This window comes from Chionomys nivalis, chromosome 5 (genome assembly GCF_950005125.1).
Source record: "Chionomys nivalis chromosome 5, mChiNiv1.1, whole genome shotgun sequence".
NCBI lineage: Eukaryota > Metazoa > Chordata > Mammalia > Rodentia > Cricetidae > Chionomys > Chionomys nivalis.
In genome coordinates, this window is record NC_080090.1 from 107,261,482 (window position 1) to 107,289,109 (window position 27,628).

The window sequence follows — 27,628 nt, forward strand, 5'->3', positions numbered from 1 at the left end:
AAAGGACACGGTCAACAAGACAAAATGGCAGCCTACAGAATGGGAAAAGATCTTCACCAACCCCACATCAGCCAGGGCACTGATCTCAAAACATAAAAAGAACTCAAGGAATTGGTTATCAAAAGAACAAATAATCCAGTAAAAAAAAAAATGGGGTACAGACCTATACATAGAACTATTAACAGATGAATCTAAAATGACTGAAGGACACTTAAGGAAATGTTCAACATCCTTAGTCATCAGAGAAATGCAAATCAAAACAACTCTGAGATTCCATCTTATACTGGTAAGAATGGCCAAGATCAAAAACACTGACAGCTTATGATGGAAAGAATGTGGGGTAAAGGGAACATTCCTCCATTGTTGCTGGGAGTATAAACTGTACAGCTGCTTTAGATATCAGTATGGCAATTTCCCAAAAAATTAGGAAACAATCTTCCTCAAGACCCAGTAATACTACTTTTGAGTATATACCCAAAGGATACTCAAACGTACCAAAAAGACATGTGCTCATGTATGTTCATAGCAGAATTGTTTGTCATAGCCAGAGCCTGGAAAGAACCTAAATGCCTCACGAGCGAAGAATGGATAAGGAAAATGTGGTACATTTACACAATGGAGTACTACACAGCAGAAAAAAAAACAACATCTTGAAATTTGCAGGCAAATGGATAGATCTAGAAAACATCATATTGAGTGAGGTAACCCAGACTCAGAAAGACAAATATCATAGTTACTCACTCATAAGTGGCTTTTAGACATAAAGCAAAGAAAAACCAGCCTACAATTCATAATCCCAGGGAATATAAACAACAAAGAGAACCCTAAGAGAGACATACATGGGTCTAATCTCCAGGGGAAGTAGAAAAGGAAAAGATCTCCTGAGCAAATTGTGAGCATGGAGACCATGGGAGAGGGTAGAAAAAGAGGAGAGAGGAAGGAAGGGGAGCAGAGAAAGATATATAGCTCAATAAAAGCAATAAAAAACAAAAATGCAGTCTTGACTTATAAAACAGAACAAAAAGACCTGAATAGAAAAATAATATTACCTGAGTAAGTAAGAAATGCAAAGAAGCAAATTCCAAAAGGTGCAAGAATTGACAGAAAAAGTTGGCTACCTGAACAGTCAACCAAAGTCTCATAGTAACATTTGGACCATCAACTTTAGCTAAGGCCTAGAACATCTGGCAGACCACTTTCAGAAGCAGGAAGTTTCAAAATATTGTCCTACTCTGTTTCAGCAAGCAATTAGTCACTTTTGTTTGTATCCTGCTTGTCCAGTTGGAAAGAGTGCACACTGTCAGCAGTTGAAGGAAGGACAGTTCTTTACTTAAAGGCCAGTTTTGTCAAGGAAACAAGCTCCAAGTGGAGTGTCTTCAGTGACCAACATTCTCTTGGAAATAGATTGGTGCTGCCATGAACAATCATGTCTCATGCCAACAGAAACCTTAATTATTAAAATGTTTAAATATCATATTCCATAGGCCTTTGAAGGGTTTGAAGATCACCTATCTATGAGGAATACATCTCAGTGTATCTATAAAGCCTAACTAACTATAATTATAACAAACATGGGTAACCGTGAATCTGTAATTCTTAAGTAACCTGTGTAGTCAAAAGACTAAAGCTTCATATATGAGCATAAATAATCCTTGAGCAGATGTGAAGCACTAGAACAATGATCTCAAAATTTTATCAATATAAAAATATCTTATGATATGACAAAAATATCCTTAAATTGAATCAACACATTAAAATATGCAGAGGTAGAAACATACATACAGTATGACAAAATAACTTTATATTTGTGTACAAGATATTATAAACAGAAATAGGAACATACACAATACAACAATATAGTTTGAATTTTTATCAATATACAATTTACCTTAGGTAGGAATACAGAAGTTATATATATATATATATATATATATATATATATATATACATACATATATATACAAAAGTTATATATGTGTGTGTGTCAATATAAAAGCATCTATACCAATGTAAATTGTCTATAACTAATAGTTCACAAATAGATACATTAACCTATCTATTATCCCATCCTATCCATTCCCCTTTTTTCTTTTCCAAAAAAGTATTTTTTGAGTCTAAATTTCATTATTCCAACTCAACCCTATTAAAACTTCTAACAAACCCCTAAAATATAACAATTGTCCATAGCCCTGAGGAAAACAAAATTTGTTGGAAAAGGGGGCTCCATTTTGTAGAATTACTTTCAGCTGTCTTGGGGCAATGGTATCTCTATGGAAGTCTGTAGAAACTAAAACTATGGTTAAGTCTCAAGAGTACTGTGTATAACAATGTACTCACCTGACATCAACAAGGCAAATTTAAGATTTATTAATGGAGAACTCTTTTATTATCCACATTTCTCCTGTAGAAGAATTTGCTGACCTAGATCCACTTTTCCTCTGCTTACCTTCAGAAAATAGCAGACCTCCCAGTTATATGAGCCCAACACTGCATAGCATGATATAATAAGAGCTATACTTCAACATTCCTATCACAATTTTAAAGCATTTTCTTTAATGGTTTCCTGTCTAGACTGTTTTTTGTTTGTTTGTTTGTTTGTCTCTGAACTATCATGTATCATGTCTCCACTTCCTGGTCACCAAGACAGTTCCAGGCATGGGCTACCTCTTGTGCTCTTCTGGCATGGGGCTCAAATTAGACCAGTCATTGGTTGGCCACTCCCACAAATTCTGGGCCCCCAATGACTCAGCACATTTTTTAGGCAAAATATTGTGGCTAGGATGGTGTCCCAGTTCCTCAAGGTAATTTGCCTAGTACAGAAGATGGGCAGTTCTTTCTCTGTATCTTTCATTACTAGGAGCCTCCCTAGGGTTACCCTCATAGAAACAGAATCCTTGGAATTTTTAATGCACTAGATTTCTTTATTTCTTCACAAATACCTTCAATTTCAAGTCAAATCTCCATGGACTCTCTCCTCCATACCTACCCCGCACAGCTAATCCCTCCTTTCCCCATACCCATCCACTCCCAGTCAACCTGTAAAATCTGTTATATTTCCCCTTCCCAGGGAGATCCACAAATCCTCCATATAGCCCAACGTGTTAGTCTTCCTGGATCTATGAATTATAGGATGATTATTATTTACCTAGTAGCTAATATCAATTTGTAAGTGAGTACATACCACATTAATATTCTTTGGTCTGTATTTTCTCATTCAGCATGACTTTTTCTAGTTCTATCCATTTGCCTGCAAATTTCATGATGTCATTTTTAAGAGTTGAGTAATACTCCATTTGGTATATTACCATATTTTCTTTCTTTCTTTTTTTAATTAAAATTTTCATTTATCTTATATACCAACAACAGTTTCCCCTCCCTCCTCTTTTCCTATTCTCTTCCCCTCCATGCCTCCTCTGTTCAGAAAGTCTCCCATGGGGAAAGCTTCCAATGGGAGTCAACAAAGCATGCCATATTACATTGAGGCAGGATCAAGCTCCCTTCCCCCTACATTAAGGTTGAACTAGGCATCCCTCTACGGGGAATAGGTTCCAAAAGGCCAGATTATGCACTAGAGATCGGTCCTGATTCCAGTACTAGAGACTCTACAAACAGACAAACCTACACAACTATTATGCACATGCATAGGGCCATGCAGGCTTTCTAGCTGTTGGTCCAGCATCTGTGAGCTCCCATTAGATCAGGTCGGCTAGCTCTGTGGGTTTTCTCATAATGATCTTGACTCCCCTTGCTTCTGCAATTGTTCCTTCCTCTCATCAAATGGGCTTCCAGAGCTTAGTCCAGTACTTGGTTATGGATCTCTGCATCTACTTCCATCAGGTACTGGATGAAGGTTCTATGACAACAATTAAGGTAGTCAGTCACTAATCTGATTACAGAAGATGGCAAATTCAGGCACTCTCTTTACTATTGCTAGGAGTCTTACCTGGGGTCATGATGTGAATTCCTGGGAGTTGCCATGGCACCAGATCTCTTACTAACCCCATAATAACCACCTCTATCAAGATACCTTTTTCATTATTCCCCCCCTGTGGCCCACACTCCACTTGATCAACCCGATTCCTCGTGTTCCCATTCCACCATCCCCTTTCCTCAACCTGCCTGCCCCTAGTTTACCCTGGAGATCTGGTCTATTTCTCCTTCCCAGGGAAATTCATGCATACCTCTTAGAGTCCTGTCTGGGTCTGTGGATTGTAATCTGATTATGCTTTGTTTTACATTTAATATCCACTTATGAGTGAGTACATACCATGCTTGTCTTTCTGGATATGGGTTAATTCACTCAGATGATTTGTTTCTAGTTCCATCCATTTGTCTACTTGCCTCTGAATAATGTTGATTGTATAAATGTGCTACATTTTTTTATCCATTATTATTTTTTTTTGGTTTCTTTTCTTTTTTTTCTTCTTTTTTTTTTTTTTTGTTTGTTTGTTTTTCGAGACAGGGTTTCTCTGTGGTTTTGGAGCCTGTCCTGGAACTAGCTCTTGTAGACCAGGCTGGTCTCGAACTCACAGAGATCTGGCTGCCTCTGCCTCCCAAGTGCTTTATTCATTATTTTGTGGAGGGGAATCAAGGTTAGTTTCAGGTTCTGGTTATTACAAATAATGCTGCTATAAACATAGTTGAACAAGTGTTCATGTGGTATGATTGAGAAACCTTTGAGTATATACCCAAGATTGGTACATATGGGTCTTGTGGTACATTGATTCCCAATTTCTCGAAAAATTGCCCTACTGATATTCAAAGTGACTGGATAAGTGTGCACTCACTCCCACCAGCAGTGGAGGAGTGTTTCCCTTATTCTACATTCTCTCCAATACAGACTGTCCTTAGCATTTCTGATCTAGCCATTTTGACAGGTGTAAGATGGTATCTTAGAGTCATTTTGATTTGCATATCCTGGATGGCTAATGATGTTGAACAATTCTTTCAGTGTATATCAGCCATTTAAGATTTTTCTGTTGAGAATTTTCTGTTTAAATCTGAACTCCCAAGTATTCACAAGCAAGACCTCAGCTAAGACTCCTAGCAATAGTAGAGAGAGTGCCTGAATTTGTCTTCTCCTGTAATCAGATTGGTGACTGACTACCCTAATTGTTGTCATAGAAACTTCATCCAGTACCTGATGGAAGCAGATTCAGAGATTCATAGCCAAGTACTAGCCTGAGCTCTAGAAATTCAGTTGATGAGAGAGGGGAACAATTACAGGAGCAAGGGGAGTCAAGATCAAGATGGGAAAAACCATACATTTTAAAATATCGATTACTTGGTATTTTGATGCCTAGTTTCTTGGCTTCATTATGTATTTTGGAGATACGCCCTTTGTCAGATGTGGTGATAGTGAAGATCTTTTCCCATTCTGTAGGCTGCCATTTTATACTACTGAGAGTAACTTTTGATTCACAGAAGCTTTTCAGTTTTAGGAGGTCCCATTTATTAATTGTTGATCTCAGTTTCTATGCTACTAGTGTTATATTCCGAAGTAGTCTCCTGTGCCAATGCATTCAAGGCTACTTTCCACTTTCTCTTCTATCAGGTTCAGTGTAACTGGATTTATGTTGAGGTCTTTGATCCACTTGGACTTGAGTTTTGTGTAGGGAAATAGATATGGATCTATTGGCATTCAACATGCAAATTTCCAGTTATGCCAGCAACATTTGTTAAAGATGCTTTCTTTTATACATTGTATAATTTTAGCTTTTATGTCAAAAATCAGTTGTTAGATTTGTGTCAGAGTCTTCAATTTGATTTCATTGATCCATGGTTCTGTTTTTTCTACTAATACCAAGTTGTTTTTATTATTGTAGATCTATGGTAGAACTTGAAGTTAGGACAGTGATACCTTTAAAAGTTCCTTTATCATATAGAGTTGTTTTTATCTATTCTGGGTTTTTTGTTATGCCAAAAGTTGTTGTGGAAGGAGGCAGGGGCTGCTTGTTAGTTCCCTACTCCCAGCTACCTTAGACCTGAAATAATCACAAAGAAACTGTATTAATTAAATCACTGCTTTGCCCATTAGCTCTAGCTTCTTGTTGGCTAACTCTTACATATTAATTTAACCTATCTCCATTAATGTGTGTATTGCCACGTGACAGTGGCTTCTGATAAAGCTTCAGCATGTCTGACTTTGGTGGTGGCTCCATGGCATTTCTCTGACTCTACCCTTCTTTCTTCTAGCATTCAGCCTAGCTTTCCCTGCCTATGTAAGTTCTCCCTCGCTATAGGTTTAAAGCAGTGTCTTTATTCGTTAATGGTAATCACAGCACACAGAGAAGGCTCCCACATCACTTCCCCTTTTCTCTTTAAATAAAAAAGAAAAGTTTTAACTTTAACTTAGTAAAATTACATATAGTAAAATAGGTAGCAAGCAAAAATTACAGTTACAATATTCCTATCTACTTTATTTTTTATCATTACTAAGGAAAACTATAGCTATAAATTCTTCAACTCCATAAAAGACTCCAGAAAATATATTACCGAAGTAAACAGGAAGTACATTGTAAGCAATTTCCAAAACTCGACAATTGACAGAGACATCTCGCTGCCTGGTCAGTCACCCCAAGGTTTTTCTGTACCATTGGGGCATCCAATTTCAGCCTACTGGTCCGTAGTATCAAACAGACTTTTCCATGAAGCATGAAATTTTAAAGGCAGTTCCACTTATATTGGCAGTTTGTCAGTCACTTTCTTCTGTGTCCTGCAGAATGTCTGGCAGACTCTTTCATATAGCAGGAACCACAAAGGGCCATCTCACCTTTAGGCAAATTGCAACTATTTCTCTGTGGGTCTTGTATGCCCAGATTATCAAACAGCCCAGGCAAGAGTAGTTTCTTGCCCAAATGGCTAAGCAACTCAATAAGGAGCCTCTTCGATGCCCATCTTCCTCTTGAAGTAGCTTGTGCTACCAGGAGAAGATGTGTTTCATTGTCATGAAAAGTCCTAATTTCTTAAAACATTTTAAATGCCATATTTTGAAGGTCTCTAAAAGATTTGAAGAATACCTATCTAACTGAAATATATCTCTATACACCTAGAAAAGTCTAACATGACTATAAGCTTGACTATAATAGATGAGTATCTATTAACTTTTATTTAATTATACATTACATTTTAAATAAGCTACACAATCACAATATCTTAATCAAAAGCAGAAATATATATATATATGTATATATATATATATATATATATATATATATATATATATATATATATATAAAACAAAATTGACCTTAAATTTGTATCAATAAACCAAGAAGCATACCAAATTAAATATCTATAGCATATTCTCCTTTAAATGTAAAGAAGCATTTATAAACAATATTTGGGAATATAGTCATAGTTTTGTCCAAACTTCTTCCTGCTGTTTGGGGGCACTGTTAATCAGGTCTTTCATGGTGCATCTTGTGTTATAGGTTCATCTTAGTCAGCAGTTGGGTGAAATAATTTTTGGTGGTGTTAACAGTGACATTTCAGGGTATCATGGTCTATCAAACCATATTTGTCTGGAAGCAATCCAGAGGTTCTCATCTTCTGTGGAAACAAAAGAATCTCTTTTCCAAAGAAACATATCCTTAGTCTCAAATTTTAAAGTCACAATACCTTTATTTTGATTTAGCTTAGCAGCCCATATAATGAAATGCCTCTCTGTACTTAACTCCTTTACAGTCAAAAAAATTCAAATAAAACACAGTAATATACATGATCCAGACTCTCTGTGAATTTTGCATCTTTACATGGCTTATTTTTCTTTACTCAGTTTAATCTATGCCTGTCTGTACTCTGTCTCTTTAAAGACTTTATATTTTTTATAAAGCATTTAATTTAGTTTATAATTTTCTATATTCATTTTATTCTTTCTTTTAAGCATACGTACATTTATCCAACACTGTGACCCATTTAGAGGTCTTTTATGTCTTAATCTGTCCTGTATATCTGTAATTATTTACTGTCCAAGAGAGCTTCTTAAAAAGCTAAGCACTTCATTACTATGGAATATACATTAATTTCTGCTTGCGCTGCCCAGTATAGCGTGGCTGAGCTGCTAGTTGCCTCTGAGAGGCATGCCCATAGCCACATTCTCAGACACAGTTAGTCCATACTGCCATTAAGCAAGCTGCAGCAATCTGCTCACAAACCCCATTCAAATGCTCTGTAGCCAGACCTCCAGCCTGGAAGAGTCAGAGTTCACACCAGCAGCATGGCTCAGAAAGCTGGCATTTCAAAACAGTACAGCTTTTTTTCCTGTTACCACTAAATCAGGGAAATCTCTCTTAAAGGAGCTGCAGCATGCCACCAGCAAACAGCAAGAAGCTGTGTTAAACTGTATTTTTGTGTCTAAAATTCCTTTCCTAGCCCGGTGGTGGTGGTGCATGCCTTTAATCCCAGCACTCGGGAGGCAGAGACAGGCAGATCTCTGTGAGTTCGAGGCCAGACTGGTCTACGAGAGCTAGTTCCAGGACAGGAACCAAAAAAGCTACGCAGAAACCCTGTCTCGAAAATTCAGAAAAAAAAAAAAATGCCTTTTCAAGCCCTCTCGGGTTTTAAGTGGATTTTAGTCAACCACATTGGCACCAATTTGTTGCAGGGGGTGGAGCTGCTTGTTTAGCTTAGACCAACTGCCCGGCTAGCTTAGACCTGAAATAATCACACAGAAATTGTATTAATTAAGTCATGGCTTGGCCCATTAGGTCTAGCTTCTTATTGTCTAAATCTTACATATTAACTTAATCTATCTCCATTAATGTGTGTTTTGCCACGTGACAGTAATTTACCAACAAATTTTCAGCATGTCTGACTCTGGTGGCAGCTCCATGGCTTCTCCCTGACTCTGCCCTTCTTTTTCCCAGCCTTCAGCCTAGCTTTCCCTGCCAATGTAAGTTCTGCCTTGCTATAGGTCCAAAGCAGTTTCATTAGTGGTAATCACAGCACACAGAGGGGACTCCCACATCACAAGTGGTTATTTCACAGTTTTGTGTGTGTGTGTGTGTGTGTATCTGTTGAGATTTGCTTTATGACTAAGCATATGGTCAGTTTTATAGAAGGCTTCATGAGGTGCCTAAAAGAAGGTATATTCTTTTCTGTTTGGGTGAAATGTTATGTATATGTCTAGTAAGTCCATTTGAGTCATAACATCTGCTATTTCCCTTGTTTTACTGTTAAGTTCTGTCTGGTAGGGCTGTTCTGGCAATAGTGTAGTGTTGAAGTCTCCCACTATTAATGTGTGGGGTTTATTGTGGAATTTAAGCTTTAGTAATGCTTCTCTTACAAATGTGGGTGCCCTTGTATTTGGAGTAGAGATGGTCATAATTGAGACTTCATCTTGATTAATTTCCCTGTGATAGATATGAAATGTCCTTCTCTGTCTCTTATAATTAATTTTAGTTTAAAGGCTATTTTGTTAGATAACAGGTTTGCCACATTAGCTTGCTTATTAGGTACATTTGATTGCAAAATCTTTTCCCAACCCTTTACTCTGAGGTATGTTTGTCTTTGAAACTGAGGTATATGTTTGTAGGCAGCAGAAGAATGGATCCCAGTTTCATATCTATTTTGTTAGCCTATGCTTTTTTTATTGGCAAATTGAGTCCATTGATACTAAGAAATGTTAATTACCAGTACTGTTAATTCCTGTATTCCTAATGTTGGTTTTAAGGACTTTATCTTCTTCTTTGGCTGTATTGGAATATTCAGGATTTTCTGTAGGAGAGTAGTGGAGACTTATTATCCTGACTATTTTTTTTTTCACCTGTTTACTGTAAGATCCCTTTCCCCTTCTCAGCAATTGTAGTGGGTTAAAATACCACATACTAGCTTCCTCCAAACAACTCGCTAAGTCTGAAGTTTGGTTAGAAGTTTATGCTCACATAAAACATGTGGGTCAACTATTTGGGCCCTGCTTTAACACAAAGTAGAGAAAACAATGTTTTCCCAAACCACGGGATATTCAATTAGACTTCCAATATCAGGATGGCACAAAATGTATAGATCCAGCTCTTGAGCAGAGGCACACAATTGCAAAGGCTACACTGATTAAAAGATACAAGTACTGTATCAAGTTCTCTTATCAGTATCAGTATTTGTTTAGATCAGCTCCTTCACTAGAAAAAAGCCAGTCTGGTTAAACTGAACAGAACCAACCAATTCTGACTAGCCATTCCATGAAAACAAGTTAATACATGATATTAGAAAAGTGAAGGGGAGAAGTATTCACTGGTATAGCACTCTTCAATCTCCATTTTGATCATAAAAGCAGGGCTTACAATGTTGATTTCATACAAAATACATTATTTGCCAAATTTTGTTTGTCCTAAATACATAATATGTACTGCTGTTAGTCTTCTCCATAAATGTCATTCTTCTTGCCTATTTTTGCTTGTAATCTAATGCTGGCACTTTGTCATTTGAGTTTGGGGTGACTATAGGTCTAGGTGCTCATTTCTGAGTTTGTCTTTGTTGATGGTTGTTTTGTTCGTAAGTTTCTGTCTCCTTTCTGGTCTTCTGGCTACTGGAGCCTGTGCTTTTGCAAAGCATCTCCACACCAGTTTGGGTTGTGACTTCTGGTGGCCAGCGTGGCCTCTGTTCAAGCAGAGCATCTCTACTCGTGTTGATGCCTAGAACACAGTGAAAAGTGGGGGCAGTAGGGTTAGGGTGGGTGAGCACAAAAAATGGGGGGCTTTTGTGAGTGGGTGAACTACCTGGAATTCAGACTGCTAGTATGGCCTATGGTTGAGCAGAGGGCGTCTGACAAGACTGACTTTTAAATCCTGGATCTTTACTCACCTCCAGAAAACTAAACTATTCCTATTCTTATTTCTAGAGAAACTGATATGGTTTCAATTAAAAAGAAGAAGTTTTAAAAACTTGTGAGGCCTGAGATATTACTTCTGCTAGGTTATTTTGGCCAAACAAAGTAAAAAATTCAAAATGAGCAGCTGTTTTCTTCACTTTTAGTGGAAAATATTGCAAATTATTGAATACAGTGAAGAATAAATGTTTGTGGTCTTCTTTATGCAAATCCACCATGTAATATCAACATTCTATGACTATATATTGAATATTTAGTAGAAAAAAAAAACAGTTCCTTGTGTTAATTATATGATTGGCCAGGCAATAGAGTATGGTATGTGGTTTATGTGCCTTTCTTATGCTTATGACAGTTTTCTAAATAAACACTATCTCTTCTTGAAGATGAGTAAGGAATAATTATGTTCTAGCAGTTCAAGTTGACATTTTGGTCACTTTCTGGGTGACAAGCTTCTCCCAATAATGACTATATTGCATTGTTACTTACTTTAATCCAATAAAACATAAGTCTTCTATTATCAGAAATTAATTCCTGAAAGTACTAACCTGGAAAAAAAAGCATAAAGATTTGTTTCCCTTTTTATGTCATACATTATGTATGATGGCTCTTTGTGATTGACAACTTCACTATATCTAGAATGAACTGTAATCCAGAAATGGAGAGCGCACTTGTGGTTTGAAACTTGAGACAAGAAGACAACAAGCCTTTGCTCTGGATTTTGAGGCTAGATGACACAAACCTCTAATCCAACCCTTGAGGCTAGGATGCACACCCTTAATCTTGGCTACATATTCTAATGGAAGGACAATAGAAGAAAGAAAGGGTATGATCTTTCTTCACTTTCTTTCTCTTGTTTTGTCGGCACATCTATTTTTCACCAGCAGTAGAATCTACTTCTTCAGGATTCTAGCATATACAGAAAAGCAGCTGAGACACCCAGTCTCATGGGACTTAGCAACTTCCAGATTCATATACTTTTGATTGGTAGCTAGCTATTGTTGGACTGCAGGCTATAAATCATTCCAAGAAATGTCTATAGCTATATCTATTTTTAAATAGATAGATAAATAGATAGATAGATAGATAGATAGATAGATAGATAGATAGATATTCATTTAAGTATATGGAAGTTTACTGTCCTGATCACCTGTTCCCAAATAACCAGCAGCTGCTTCCCAAATAATTGACTTAGATACTTAAGTAAATTATAAATGCATGGTAGATAGCACAGGTTTATTGCTATCTGACTCTTACATATAAATTAACGTACGTTTCTTATCTATGTTTTGCCTCACAGCTCACAGTTTGTTACATTCTTTTCTATACATCTTGCTTCCTTGGTGGCTGGCTGGTGACTCTTCTGACTTAACCTTTCTCCTTCCATCATTCTCATACTTTAGTTGTCCCACCTAAAATTTCTGTCTGGCTACTGGCCAATCAGCTTTTTATTAAACCCATCCAAGTGACAAATCTTTATACTGTACAAAAGGATTTTCCATAACATTTTCCCCTTTTTGTCTAACTAAAATGGAAGTTTTTAACATTATAATTAACATTATTATTATTAATTGATGTCATTAAGACAATCACCTAAAGTTCCTCTGAAACTGTTGGCAGACTATACAGGATAAAAAGTACTAGCAACCTTGTTAATTTTTATCTGGACTTGAAAAAGAATGCTAATGTTTAAATTGCTAGAGTTTAAATAGAAAATTCAATAACTTATTTAACATATTAAATCCTTTCAGCTAATTATTATAATAAATAAAACAATTGCTTTTCACTTTTGACATCTAAACAAAACACAGAATTTTAGGTAATTTTAAACTGTACATTAAGAGTAAAAGCAGACTTGGAGCAATAAGAAAATATATGAAATATAGCCTGCTCTGTAGCAAAAAGTCCTCTATTTGTCATACAAAGTCAACCATACCAGAGAATGTTCAAATAGAATCAACACAATTGATTGTGTTGGTAATGAGGTCATTTAACAGGTATGCTAGACAGTGAGAATGTGGTTTCTAGTCAAAGACATTGATAGCAGCTAAGTTCAATATTACTCTACCTGCTCACAATTGAGAACATTAATAATTGAATCAATGTGTTGGAATAATAACAGTGTTTCAAAATTATTGCTATATCCAACATATACAATGATTTTTCCAGTCTCAAATGTATACTAAAATGATGATATGTCACTGTGATTTTATTAAGTAAAAGGAATGTTCAAGTCATACATTTATGAATATCTGGGGAAAAGGATAATGATAATATAGTCATTTTATTTGCTTCCTATTTTATGTTCTGTTAGATGGTCTATAAGGAGGTTATTATTTGTATGTCATTCTGCTATAAAGGAAATGGTTCATCTGTAATTATAGCTTCGTAGCAAAGGATTTTCTTATTGAATTCTCTTTCCCAGTGGAATTGATTTCTTTATTGACTAAAGAAGTGAAAAGTGGCATGTAGACACTGGCATAAAAGGCTTATTTAGTCATATGCTTCTGTCATTTGCTATAATCTGGACTCAACCAGAATATTAATAGTTTTTGACCTCTGAAACAAAGAAATGTTTACCAATGGAAAAGTCAGTGATTATTACAAATAATCCTGGAACTTCATTCTGAAATTTAGTTAGAAAAATATGCTGAGAAAATACAAAACAGGAAATGTATATACACAGGCCTGGCATGTTGGCATGCAACTTTGAACACAACATAAGAAAATCAAAGACTGATAGACTTTTGTGAGTTCCAGGTAACCCCAATCTTTATAGTAAATTCTACACAAGCCACTATATAGAGTTCCAGAACAGTCTAGTCTAAATAATGAGTTCCAGGTCTGCCAGAGCTATATAGTCAGACTTTGTCTCTAAAAATAAAAACAAAAATGAGAGATATATGTATTTGGCATAGTTAATTGCTGGTATTCATAGTTTAAGATGATTCACATATAGTGCAAAGACCTAATTACAGCACCCTTCCTTCTGCTTTCTCTCTATATCTCAGAAATGAAGACAATGAATGACACTCTCTAAGATGCTGGTTGAGTGGACACAGATGGTCCAAATGATGGGTCATTCTTTGATGAAGAGACTGTCAAGGTATATGCATGTATGAGTTATATATATACCCCCAAGAGGGAGTGCTTACCTCTTTAGAGGTAGGGTGCTAAGGTTCAACTATATATTATACTTTTAAACATCTGGTAAACATACAATTACATTACTTTTGTATCATGCAGAGTGGTAAGTGAACAGGAGGTTTAGGGATGATCAGATCTAGGACATACAAGTCACAGGCTGACATATATAAATATATATATATACATATATGGCAAATAAATACGTATAATCAATGTGAGCCAGAGGAAGTGTATTACTTTATGCAATACAGAATCTGAAAGAACAACATCTTCAAACTGCTGAAAGTTAGCTCTTCTCTTGTCCTGATGTTAGAGTGGATGCATGTCTGCTTATTATTCCACAGTTTCTCAAGATGGGTGAAGATCAGCCTATTTGTAATCATGTGAATTGACTCTTGCATTTTGACAGGCATACTTTGAGTTATTTGAGATGACAAGGGTAATGATTTAGCAATGACATTTCACTGTCTCTTAAAGAAAAAGATGGCACAGCTGTCATATGATTTAGACATGATAAAGGTATAGCCTTTTGAAGGTTGTGACAGAAAAGGTCTCATAATAAATTCAAAGGCCAGCACTGGTGTACTATGTTTGGCCATGTATTAGAGGTACTAGTTTGTTATAACTAAGATATGTCATTGCCTTTGTGTATTCTGAGATACTTCAACCTGCAATATCACACAGTTTTATCATGCTGGCAATTATTAGCAAATACTGAAAGCTCATTTGTTTTTTTATTCAAATGAAGTTATAGTATACGAATTTCAGTTTAAGAATACTTTTTCAGAAGGATTAAAACTAATTATAGCAAACTATGTCTCTGTTTAATTATTTTTCTTTCTGAAAATTAAAACAATAGCAAATTTTCTCAAGAGGGGTAATTGGGTAGAGTAAAACGGGAGGGAAAGTGGTACTGAGCCAAATAAAATGCATTGTTTGCTGAGTTTTAGAGGGATGAGCCAATTTTCCCAACAATTATTCAGGCTGATTTAAACATTTATTCTGAAAATACTCAACAATAAAACTCTGATTCTTATTCTTTTAAAAGCATGAATAAGTATAGTAAGCAGAGGATTCATTCCCTCTGAAAATCTCGTTCATGCCAATGTTAATTCTGAGACCAAACGAGTGCTTTTAAATCAATATAGAACCATATTCCTCTTAAAAGCACTTCTCTCACAAAGCAAGCAATATATTATGATCCAGTCATTCCCACCACCCTGTCCATATAGAGCTAGATGATTTAAAGCACACAGAATATGTGTCTACAAGATATTCGGAAAGTGTTATATTTGAACATAGCCACATCACTAACGTGGTATCTGGTCTAGTCTGGAGCCCAATAATCCTTTATTAACATTCAGAAGCCTTCTCAACTCTCTCTTCACTAATTCCTTCTGTGATCTAGACTTTTACAAATAAAATAATCATGGAATAAGATTCTCCTGTTACCATGTTTTTGTATCTCTTGATATCTTATGATTTTCTTTTTCTTTTATCCTCTTATTAAAAGTAGATTATTTTCTCATATGATATATCCTGATAATGTATTCCCCTACCTCTACTCCTCCCAGTTTTTCTCCATTTCTCCTCCCATTGGATCCTTTCTGTTTCTCATTAGAAAAAAAGCAGGCCCCTAAAAGATAATAAAATATAACAAAATAAAATACCATAAGATAAAACAGAGACTATTACATTGAAGTTGGACAAGACAAATTAACAGTGAAAAGAGCCCAAGAGAAGGCACAAAAATCAGACACCCAGTCATTTACCCACTGAGGAATCCTATTAAAAACACTAAACTGTCATAGTATATACATCAAGGACCTGGTACAGACCTCTGCAGGCTCTGTGCATGCCGTGTCAGACTCTGTGGGTTTGTATGAGCTCTTCTTAGTTGATTTAGAGAGATTTGTTTTCTTCGTGCCCTCCATCCACTATAGCTCTTTGAGTCTACCTCCTCTTCCATGGGGTCCCTGAGCTCTAATGGGAAAAAATTGATAGAGACATCTCATAAAGTACAGAGTGCTCTCTCTCTCTCTCTCTCTCTCTCTCTCTCTCTCTCTCTCTCTCTCTCTCTCCCTCCATCTCTCTCTCTCTCTTGCTTTCTCTTTCTGTCTCTATCTCTCTCTCATGTTCTCTCTCTCCCCTCCTCTTTCTCTCTCTTGCATAATGTCTGTCTGTAAATCTCTGTATTTGTTCTCATATGCTGCATGATGAAACCTCTTTGATGAGGGCTGAAGAAGGCACTGATCAAAGAATATCATTAGGAGTCATTTTATTGCAGCTGTTTTATAAGGACTGTAATATGTGGCTTTACCCTACTCTAAGTACCTGAGCTTTCTAGTCTGGTTCTTGGTCACCCAAATAGTGATGACTATGGATTCCATTTTGTGAATTAGGCCTTAAGGCAAATCAGTTATTTGTTGGTTACTCCTGAAAGCTTTATACAACCTCTGGCTTAGCATGTTTTACATGCAAGAAATACACCATTGTAGGTCAAAGGGCTTGTGGCTTATTTGGGGTTTACATTTCTCCTTTGGCAACTTAGAGAGTACCTTCCTGTACCAAAGACAATGAAATATATGGTTAAAGGCTCTATATAAGCACCAGCTCAACTTTTCCATGTTCAATAAGTTGTGTAGATATTGTCTTCAGAAATGGAACCTTGCTCTCAGTTTGTAGAGAGAAACCTGTATTCCTGGCAATAGCCTTGATTGTTTCTAGCCAACAACTAAATGAGATCCTGGTGCTGGAAGGTTTGTTTTGTGACAAGAGATAGCCAGTTGGGACTCTATCTCTTCATTATTTAGTAATTTAATTTAGATCACCTTCATATATGTAGATATTTTTGCAGATTGCCACTGTATTGGGTTTTCATACTACCTCTCAAATGACCCTTCATTTTAGTTGCTGCTTCCTATATTCTCTCCCTCAATATCCTCTCTCCTCCACCTCCCCACCTCATCCTCCCCAATGCAGCCCACTCCCATCCATCTATAATTATCTGTTGTATTTCCCCTTCCTAAGGAGATCTGTTCTTTCTGGTTTCTTATTCTATACCTACCCCCTGTGGTTGTTCTATTGTTTGTAGCTTGATTATCCTTGACTTTATAACCAGTAGCCACATATAAGTAAATAATACTATATTTGTTTTTCTGGGTCTAAGATACCTCACATAAGATGATGTTTTTCTACTTCCATCTGTTTGCTAGTACATTTCATGATGTCATTTTTTAAACAATTGAGTAATAATCCATTGTGTATATGTAACACATTTTTTATTTAGTCTTCTGCTGAGGAACATTTAGCTTTTTTTAATTTCCAGTTATTATGTATAATTAGCAATAAGTATGGTTAAGCAAGTGCCTTATTACCTAAGTACTAATATTGTTACTTAAAGAGCTCATGATTACTAAGTTTAACATTAGTACAGGTAAACCCAATAAGAAACACATAGAAAAAGTGAGCTTAATCTTAAAACACAATCTATAGAGGTCACAATGGATAAAGAAGACAGATGAACATTGTGAGATGTACAGGCATTCTAGGTTATTTCAAAATTAGTAGAAAACAAAGTCAAAAAGCTACAGCTTCCACTGTGAATATTCTCCAAATAATGATGTGCTAAAGTTTAGTCCCTGAGGTGGAACTAATAGTCCTAGACTCAAAAAACCTGCCCTTGCTGGGTAGTGGTGCACACCTTTAATCCTAGCACTTGGGAGGCAGAAACAGGCAAATCTCCATGAGTTCGAGGCCATACTGGTCCACAGAGTGAATTCCAGGACAGCCAGGGCAACACATAGAGAAACCCTGTCTCAACATCCCTCAAAAAGTAGGGACTGTTTGGAGCCCATAAGGCCACTAGAGACTTGCCTGAAGAGAACTGTGGAGCCCGGCCCTTCCCTCATTGCTCTTGACCAAGAATTGAGTGACTTTGTTCCTCTTGAGGCTTTCGCCATGGTGTGCTGCCTAACCACAAGCTAGGAACAAGAGATCAGAGAATTATATTCTGAAATTTCCAACCTCTGAGTCAAGTAAAACTTTCATTTTTTTTTTTTTTTTGTTTTTTCGAGACAGGGTTTCTCTGTGGTTTTGGAGCCTGTCCTGGAACTAGCTCTTGTAGACCAGGCTGGTCTCGAACTCACAGAGATCCGCCTGCCTCTGCCTCCCGAGTGCTGGGATTAAAGGCGTGCGCCACCACCGCCCGGCTAACTTTCATCTTTATTAGCTGATTTTTCTCAGGTATTTGTTAAAGTAATGGCAAGCAGATTAACATGGTGTCCAATAAAGTGTCATATAGTTTTACCTTTGTAAATCTGTTTGTTTTAAATATTACATTTCCTTTGTCCTCTTTAATATTCAACTTCTACTGCCTTATTAATACTTGTTAAGTTGTATAAGTCTTGACAGTTCAGTGGGAAAAGAAAGAAGTGTAGAAAGTGGACAAAAGAGAAAAGGGAAATGGGATAGAGATGAGAAAGGACAAGAGAAGGGAGGATGGTATTGATGCAGTTTAGCTGCTGAACTAAAGCTATTAATTCTTCAAGAGGCATTTAGCAGCATAAAGACCTTATATTAGATAATCAGTATACAGAAATGCTCTACTCAGACTTTAGATTTCTTCTTAGACTTTCAAGAAACAGAGAAAAGATCCAAGCATGCTCCCAAGTGCTCTGCAGTCATAATTTCATTATTGAATTACTGCCAATGTTGGGAATGGAATAGAATGAGATGCATACAGCTGTAGCCCCTAGAAACCAAGGTCTCTGAAAATCAGTTCCATTACAGTAACAGACATTTAAAAGGTACAGTTTTCTTTTTATGAAATCTAAAGGTCTAGCTAGATATTGAAGATAACTTGTTTCATTACTGAGTTATATGTGGCAGAGAGAAAATTTAAAACTTGACGTTCTATCTGCCTACGAACTACTGTCTACCTGTACCCCAGGTGCTTTGCTTCTTAATTCTCAGTAATATCACACTTAGCATCCACTTTGTGGTTTGCTATGCACACCCATATGGTACCTCTGGAATTTTGCATGGCATCATGTGCCTCAAAACAAGACAGGACCAAGCTCAGCAAAAGAGCAAATGATAAGAATCTTTTGGTAAAAACTACAGCTAATTTTTCAACTACAGCTAAATAATGGCTCCTCTACCCTAAAAAGTCTTGAACAGAGAAAGAAATCAACAAAAATATTCACTGTTTCAGCTTGGAGAGCTCCAATCTATATCTTCCGTCTTTATTCATTATTGAAATAACTGCTGTCTGTATATCTACCAGTTAAGTTAGAGGAGTATCACACACACACACACACACACACACAAATATAAACAGTGCGTATGCATATACATGTATATATCAATTCCATGGGCAAACAGAATCTGAGCCAATAGTTTAACTGCAGTTTTTAATTAACTGTGTGAGGTGGGCGTTTTATCTATAAGTGCTTGTGTGTGAGCACTTACAGGCTAGAGGTCAACACTGTGAGGCTCCCTCAGTCATTATCTACATGGATTTTTGAGACACAATCTCTCTTTTACATGGAACTCAAGGATTCGGCTAAGCTGCTATGTCTGAGCTACAGGGGTTTACCTGTCTTTGTCTCCCCAGAATTTAGAAATTACAGAGCACCCCATGGTGTCTGACTGATGTTTTTTTATTTATTTATTTATTTAATTATTAAAGATTTCTACCTCTTCCCCGCCACCACCTCCCATTTCCCTCCCCCAATCAAGTCTTCCTCCCTCCTCAGCCCAAAGAGCAATCAGGTTTCCATGCCCTGTGGGAGGTCCAAGGACCACCCACCTCCATCCAGGTCTATTAAGGTGAGCATCCAAACTACCTAGGCTCCCACAAAGCCATTATGTGCAATAGGACTGATGTTTTTTGAAAATTATTTTTAGTATGGATGCTGAGGATACAAACTCAGGTCCTTGAGCTTGGTAACAAACACTTTAATGACAGCATCATCTGTCATCTCTCCAGTCACTGCAGTCAACTTTTAATCTTCTTCCGAATTGCATAGTACTCACCCTTTGGGGTTTCTGACATTGTTCTCCAATCTCTCTTCAGATTATCACTCCATCTTCCTGGACAACCTCCTTTTGTTTTCCTTTTTGACTCTAACAATATAATTTATTTTTCCCTCAGAGAATAAAGTCAGATTTCTTTCTCCATTAAAAAGCCTTTTCTGATCTTTATAATATTATTGAACATAAACCTTTCAGTAATGAATCTAATTTTGTTTCTTCATTTTTCATGATATTTTGGGAAATTTTAAGTAAAAAAAATAAAAATAAGGAGAAGAAAATGTTGGTCTCTTTTGACTTGACTTTTACTTTCAGGTCTATATGATCTTTGGAAAGTGTTAAAAGAAGGGAAGTTCGCTTGCCAGTTAAGACTGTCATTGGATGAGATGCAAGTCCCTGTTCGCTGGTGGCTGCCAGTGCATGGCTTCAAATCTTACTCTTGTCAACAATTTTCTAAACAGACAGTTCTGCAGCATTACAGAGTTCCTGCATCCCTTCCAGCACAACAGCTGGCTGAGGAGTGTCCTCTAAATACAGCAGACACAGTAAATAAAATATTCCATCAACAGAGAATCTATCATGGCTACTTTACATCAATAAGGCTAAGGTGCTGCCAATTTAATTTTAATAAGCTTTCTTACTTTTCCTCCTTAACCTCCAAATGTGGATATACATACATCATTTGCCACAGTTTTTCACTAGAGCACTGAGGACTGTGATGTCTTCCTCCAGCTGGTGTCTTCATGGATTAACTGCCTGTCCCAAATGTCTTAGTGAAAAGGTTAACAGACCCTGCTCCATCATCATGTCTGCACATGGCTTTTGCCCTGTTACATAAACACTCTCTATTCGTTTAGTGCAGTAACTTAAAGTATGAAGGCTTGTAGTTCTACCTCCCGTAAGAATATCTGGGGTGACGGGTAAGGTTTTGTCATATATATTGCAAGAAGCTAAGTATAGTGATATCTATTACCAAGGGGCAATAAGAACCTAAAATTCTATATACCATGAGAGATATAACAAAAATTAAGTACCAAATTAACCATTGCTGAACAAGGTTATGCAACCCTGCATTCCCAGAACTCTGTAGGCTGTGGCAGAAGGATTGCAAGTCACAGGCCTACCTGGGCAATTTAGAGACCCTTCCTAAGATTGTAAAAGTAAATTTTAAAAGGGTAGGGCAGTAGCTCGATGGTAGGATACTTCTCTGATATGTGAAGGATTATAAGTTTAACCCCCATTTCCCCAAATGAAATAAAAATAAATACTTTACCCCTCTGCACACAGCACACATGGACATTCATGACTACACACAAGCATGTGAATATATATATATATATATAGACATGCATACACACATGTACACATACATATACACTAACACACATGTCCACACAACAAACACACACACACCAATCTATAAACTCCCCTGCATATGTTTGCTTCTCTCTCCCGAGGTTTTCCTTGCAGGGCTCTTCAGTGTTGCTGCGTCTTCCCTGGTTACCTTTTGTTCTTGTTCTGTTTCAGAGATTCCCTAACTTTCCTTCATACCTTTAGTTGCCCCTTTATTGACCTTCCTATCTGTAATCAAAAGTCTTCCTTTTCTTACTTCATTTCTTTCTCTGGTGCATCATCCATTAACTTTTTTCAATGTGTACTAAAATTTCAGTTATTGATTTTTTAGGTTGAAAGCTGGCTTGTTATATCTGTACCCTCCTCAGCTCATCGCCAAGTTTTCAGTGGGAGCTCTCTCCACTCTCTCATTGGCTCTTGTTCCACTTTTATTTGTTGTTATAGTTGTTGTTCTAGAAACATTGCAGTATTTGACTGCCTATGTGTTAGTTGGGCTTCCTTCCTTATACCAGAGTGGTGTGGAACTTGCCACACACCTAACCTGGCCAGGTCTCAGTCCTCCTGACTGAGTGGCAATGTCATCATGCTCACTGAAAACTGTCTTACTATATCTCTGAGTTAATGAAGTTGGCCTTTTTCTCTCATTGCTTCAAGTTTTTCTTTTGAGACTTGTGTTCTGTGCTTTTGTAAACTATTTCTATTTTTAAAATCTGTAATTTTATTGTTCATTCTATAATCCATTTAGTAAAATCATAAAATGTCAAATTTCTGTTCTGCTTTTACCTCCTGTCTCCTCCTCTATAAACGTTTGTATTATTTCAATGACCTTGCTATCCCACAATTCACTTCCTTTTAAACTTTAGTAGTTTTTATTACTTCTAAAATCATTTTATCACCTAAATGTACACATTTTATAACATTTTCATCTTATTTTCTAAATTAGCATTTTTACTTATCAAATTCAGAATACCCCTCAATGATCATTTTAGATGTCTGCTTTATTCCCTATAAAGTCTCTGCTTCTTACATTGGTGACTTCTTTCTTCTGGGTACAGGACTTCCTTCAGAAGTGCTGTGACCTAGGGCATTCATTAGTACTTAACCTGAAGCACTAATGAGCTAAGTAGTCACTGAAGCAGAGGGGAAGGTCTTCCCTGCACTGACTACAAAGCCCAATTTCCCACTAGAGGCAGTTAAAACACAACACCTGGGATTACTTTAAAATATTTATCAGAGTCTCTCTACTTCTGCTGTACTGGGCTATATGGATAGCTATATTGCTAATATATATTATGAAATAAGTTATACAGTTACTACAGTAGATAACGCTTAGGCTCCAGGGGTCAGCAAGGCAAGTCAACAGGTTTCTTATCAATGCCTCTCTCTAAAGCTCATGGAGACCCTTCTTGCATTCTGCAAATTCTCCACTATTTCTCAATAAGATTTTCATATTTTAAAAAAGCTTCAATGATTGTAGTATCTGTAGCCATTATTTTTCCTCTGATTTTGCTGGTACTGGAGACTGGCAGCTTTGAAACCTTTTCCAGCACCATGACGAAATCTATGCACTCGAGCAGCTGACCATCCAGAAGTGATACTATGTGGAAGTGTCAGGTGATTTGAATGATTTTAATATTAAATGATGATATTCACAACATGTATGTTAAGAGTAATCCCAAAATGCCATGTTCAAATGGATGAGTTAGAGGGAAAGAAGTGAACTATGCTTTACCCTTAAAAAGTTTATGTGATCTAAAATCTGTTTCACATACAAGCGAAAACAGTAAAATTAAAAACTTATACATAATTAACATCTTACATCCGAGAAAAACAAAATATTGTAAAAAATTAGAGTACCTTCCTGAGGAAGTAGGTGTGGTTAGCAGCCATGGTAGTGAGCAGAACATTACCGCTGTGCAAATAAAGCATGGAAGAGAAACCTTTATAGGCTATGGTTGAATATTCACACAGTAGAATGCTACAAAGTTCATATATGATCTGCATCAAATTCTATTTTTAATTTGTCACTCAGAAACAATGTTGAGAAAATAAATCTTCAAGATGAAAAGAGATTTAAACATTTATAAAACATACATAATAAATGTTTTTGCATAACAATGGGGCTGATGAAATGATTCAGCAGGTTAAGGAGCTTTGAGTTTGGTCCCCACTCCTTAAATTATGAAAGCTGAGAATTGACTTCCGAAAGTTGTCTTTACCTCCACACACCATGTCTTGTAACACACACACACACACACACACACCACAAACATTAACCAACAGCCCTCCAAACACACAAAGTAAAAAAAAAATCATGCATACCTTTAAAGTTGTGAAATATCATTGCATATGAGTTACTACTTAATAAATTCATAAAAAGATAGTATAATTTCAGACTGTGTGAGAGCACACAGAGCAGGTTGAGCATACATGATCACTGGACTAGCATGAGAGGGACACTCTCCTTGTGTGCTTTTCTGTTGCTGTGGTGAACACTGACATATGATGAAAGCAACTTGAAACAGGAAGGCTTTATTGTAGTTTACAGGTTGTTTGCTATCATTGAAAGAAGGCAAGGCAGGAACCTGGAGGCAGGAGCTGAAACAGGGGCCATGGAGAAGTGCTGCTTACTAGTGTGCTCTCCATGGCCTGCTCAGCCTGCTTTCTTATTTACCCCAGGATACCTGCCCAGGTATAACACCATTCACAGTGGCTTGCCCCTCCTATCAAGAAAACATCCCCCCAAAAGCAATAGGCTGGCTGCTCATAAGAGCAGTTCCTCAAACTAGATTCCCTCTTCCTAAATGTCTGGGCTTGGGTCAAGCTGAATAAATTTCCAGCAGAGATACCTTTGTCCAGTGACATACCACAAAAAGTTAATTTGTTTAAACACATTTTTTTTTTACTTATTTATTTATTTTTATTCTTTTTTAATTAAAATTTCCACCTGCTCCCCATTTCCCATTTCCCTCCCCTCCTCCCAAATATTGCCCTCCCCCCACTTCCCTCCCCCTATCCCCACTCCTCTTCTCCTCCCCCCACTCCATTCCCCCTCCCTCTCGATACTGAAGAGCAGTCCAAATTCCCTGCCCTGCGGGAAGACCAAGGTCCTTCTATCTACGTCCAGAAAGGTGAGCGTCCAAACAGGCTAAGCTCCCACAAAGCCAGTTCATGTATTAGGATCGAAACCTAGTGCCATTGTCCTTGGCTTCTCATCAGTCTTCATTGACCGCCATGCTCAGAGAGTCCGGAATCAACCCATGCTTATTCAGTCCCAGACCAGCTGGCCTTGGTGGGCTCCCAATAAATCAGTTCCACTGTCACAGTGGGTGGGTGCATCCCTCGTGGTCCTGATTTTTTGCTCATGTTCTCCCTCCTTCTGCTCCTCATTTGGACCTTAAGAGCTCAGACCGTTGCTCCAAATTGAGACTCTGTCTCTACCTCGATCCATCGCCAGATGAAGGTTCTAAGGTGATATGCAAGATATTCATCAGTATAGGATAGGGTCATTTCAGGTTCCCTCTCCTTAGTTGCCCAAGGTACCAGCTGGGGACATATTCCTGGACACCTGCGAACCCCTCAAGAGTCAAGTCTCTTGCCAACCCTAAGATGGCTCCCTTAGATAGGATATATACTTCGCTGCTCCCGTATCCATCCTTCCTATATCCCAACCATCCCAATCCTCCGAGCTCCTCCCATCCTCCCCTTCTCATATTTCTCATCCCATTTCCCCTTTGCCCCATGCCACCTCACCCGCAAGTTCCCAGTTTTTGCCCTGGAATCTTGTCTACTTCCCCCTCTCCATGCGGATGACTATATGATTTTCTTTGGGTTCACTTTCTTATTTAGCTTCTATAGGATCACACATTATATGCTTAATGTCTTTTATTTTATGGCTAGAAACCGATTATGAGTGAGTACATCCCATGTTCCTCTTTTTGAGTCTGGGATACCTCACTCAGGATAGTGTTTTCTATTTCCATCCATTTGCACGCAAAATTCGAGAAGTCATTGTTTTTTACTGCTGCCTACATTTATCCCCAGCAGCACAGACATTAAGGGCAACATTGAATAAATGGGACCTCCTGAAACTGAGTAGCTTCTGTAAAGCAAAGGACACTGTCACTAAGACAAAAAGGCAACCCACTGACTGGGAGAAGATCTTCACCAACCCTGCAACAGACAAAGGTCTGATCACCAAAATATATAAAGAACTCAAGAAACTAAACTTTAAAATGCTAATGAACCCAATAAAAAAATGGGGCACTGATCTGAACAGAGAATTCTCAACAGAAGAAATTCAAATGGCCAAAAGACACCTAAGGTCATGCTCAACCTCCTTAGTGATAAGGGAAATGCAAATTAAAACAACTTTGAGATACCATCTTACACCTGTCAGAATGGCTAAAATCAAGAACACCAATGATAGCCTTTGCTGGAGAGGTTGTGGAGAAAGAGGCACACTCATTCATTGCTGGTGGGAATGCAAACTTGTGCAACCACTTTGGAAATCAGTGTGGCGATTTCTCAGGAAATTTGGGATCAACCTACCCCAAGATCCAGTAATACCACTATTGGGAATATACCCAAGAGATGCCACATCAAATGACAAAAGTATCTGTTCAACTATGTTCATAGCAGCATTGTTTGTAATAGCCAAAACCTGGAAACAACCTAGATGCCCTTGAATGGAGGAATGGATGAAGAAAGTGTGGAATATAAACACATTTTTTTAAAGAGTAAGAAAAAACTGAAATACCAAATAATAAAAAACAAAACAACAACAACAAAAAAACAAAAACAATAAAAACAAAACAAAAAAGCATGGAAGCCCTGGAAGGAAGAGAGCTGAAAATAAGCGCAGGAGCATCAATGAGAACAAATATGGAGATCTCTGGGAAACCCAGAACCAAACTGCCACCAGAAACAGTCTTTGACAGGGAGTGACAGCAAGGTACAACCTCCTTTCCCAACCTCGCCATGAGGGACTCTCCTAGCAGAAACTACCATAAGTAAGCCAGCAAAGAAAAAAGATAATAATAAGAACATTCAGAGGCCAACGTGCTAGACTGCTGTAGGGGACAGTGGTTCTGAGATGTACAGGAATGGCCCTGCAAAGCAAGGCTGTGCTTATGCTTACTCCCACTAGATTATGAAGGTTTAATCCCTGTTATATTTCCCCATTTTTATGATTACGGATTTCTTTCACACTGAATAATAAATAAAGTTATAAAAATTGAATCAAATAATTCTGCAGAATACTTAGCATTTTATAGAATCTGAATGATGACAACAGAGTCTCATATTTACCATAAACTTTATGTGTATGCCATAAAGTTTCTTCCTAAAACTGCAAAGATGAGCCTTTTAGGTCACTAGAGACTTGACTACAGGCAGAAAAGTCATTAGGTCTTCAGTCATTCCTACTTAATTACGTTATATACAATGTTGTTTTAAAATGCTCCAGCAGGGCTTGGCACCTTCGGCTCCCTGTCCTGCCAGCTGGAAGGACCACTACTCTAGACTGAGCCAGCAAAAGCTGAAAGCATGAACAGCGACATCTCACAGGCCACTCACTCAGTAGCCAAATGCTTTTCACAGCTTAACCAAAGATGTAAGGCAAAGCCAATGGACTGAGGGCCAGTAAGTTTATGAATAATGTCTTCTCAATTTCACAAGCAGCAGCAGTTGTTCTAGGGATAAAAATGTTTATTAAATGAGGTCACAGTGTTTTTAAGATTTAACATACAACCACAAAAATACAACCTATGGTGGGGGGTTGCATGCATGTATACTCATTTAGTACTCTGTATCTTCTCTTTATCATTATTCCCAGCATTGCAATAACTACACATAATTGCTTCTATAGAGACAGCATTACAATGTGTCTACTATCTGCATGTTCCTTGTGTTTTTAATGAAATAAAAATGGAAGTATGCAGATATGGACCAAAATGATTTAGCAAGAGTAACATTTTGGTAGCTAGTCAGAGTGCTTGTGGCCTGAAGCACTGAGTGCACTCAATCTTCACATGGCAGGCCACTGAACAGCAGCCTTCTCTAGCTTCAGCTGTTTCTTTGTGTAGTAGGAAGTGGTATTTTTATATGCACTCAAGGTCAGACGTTGCTGTGATTCTCACCTAGTGGCATTCTAACTTTCCATTTCCCTAGTGTGTAGTCTTATTCTATCACTGTCTCATGTCAACAAAGACAGTGTTGTTGAAGTCATAGTCAGGGAGTCAACCATACCATTTGTGGAACATAGCAGGA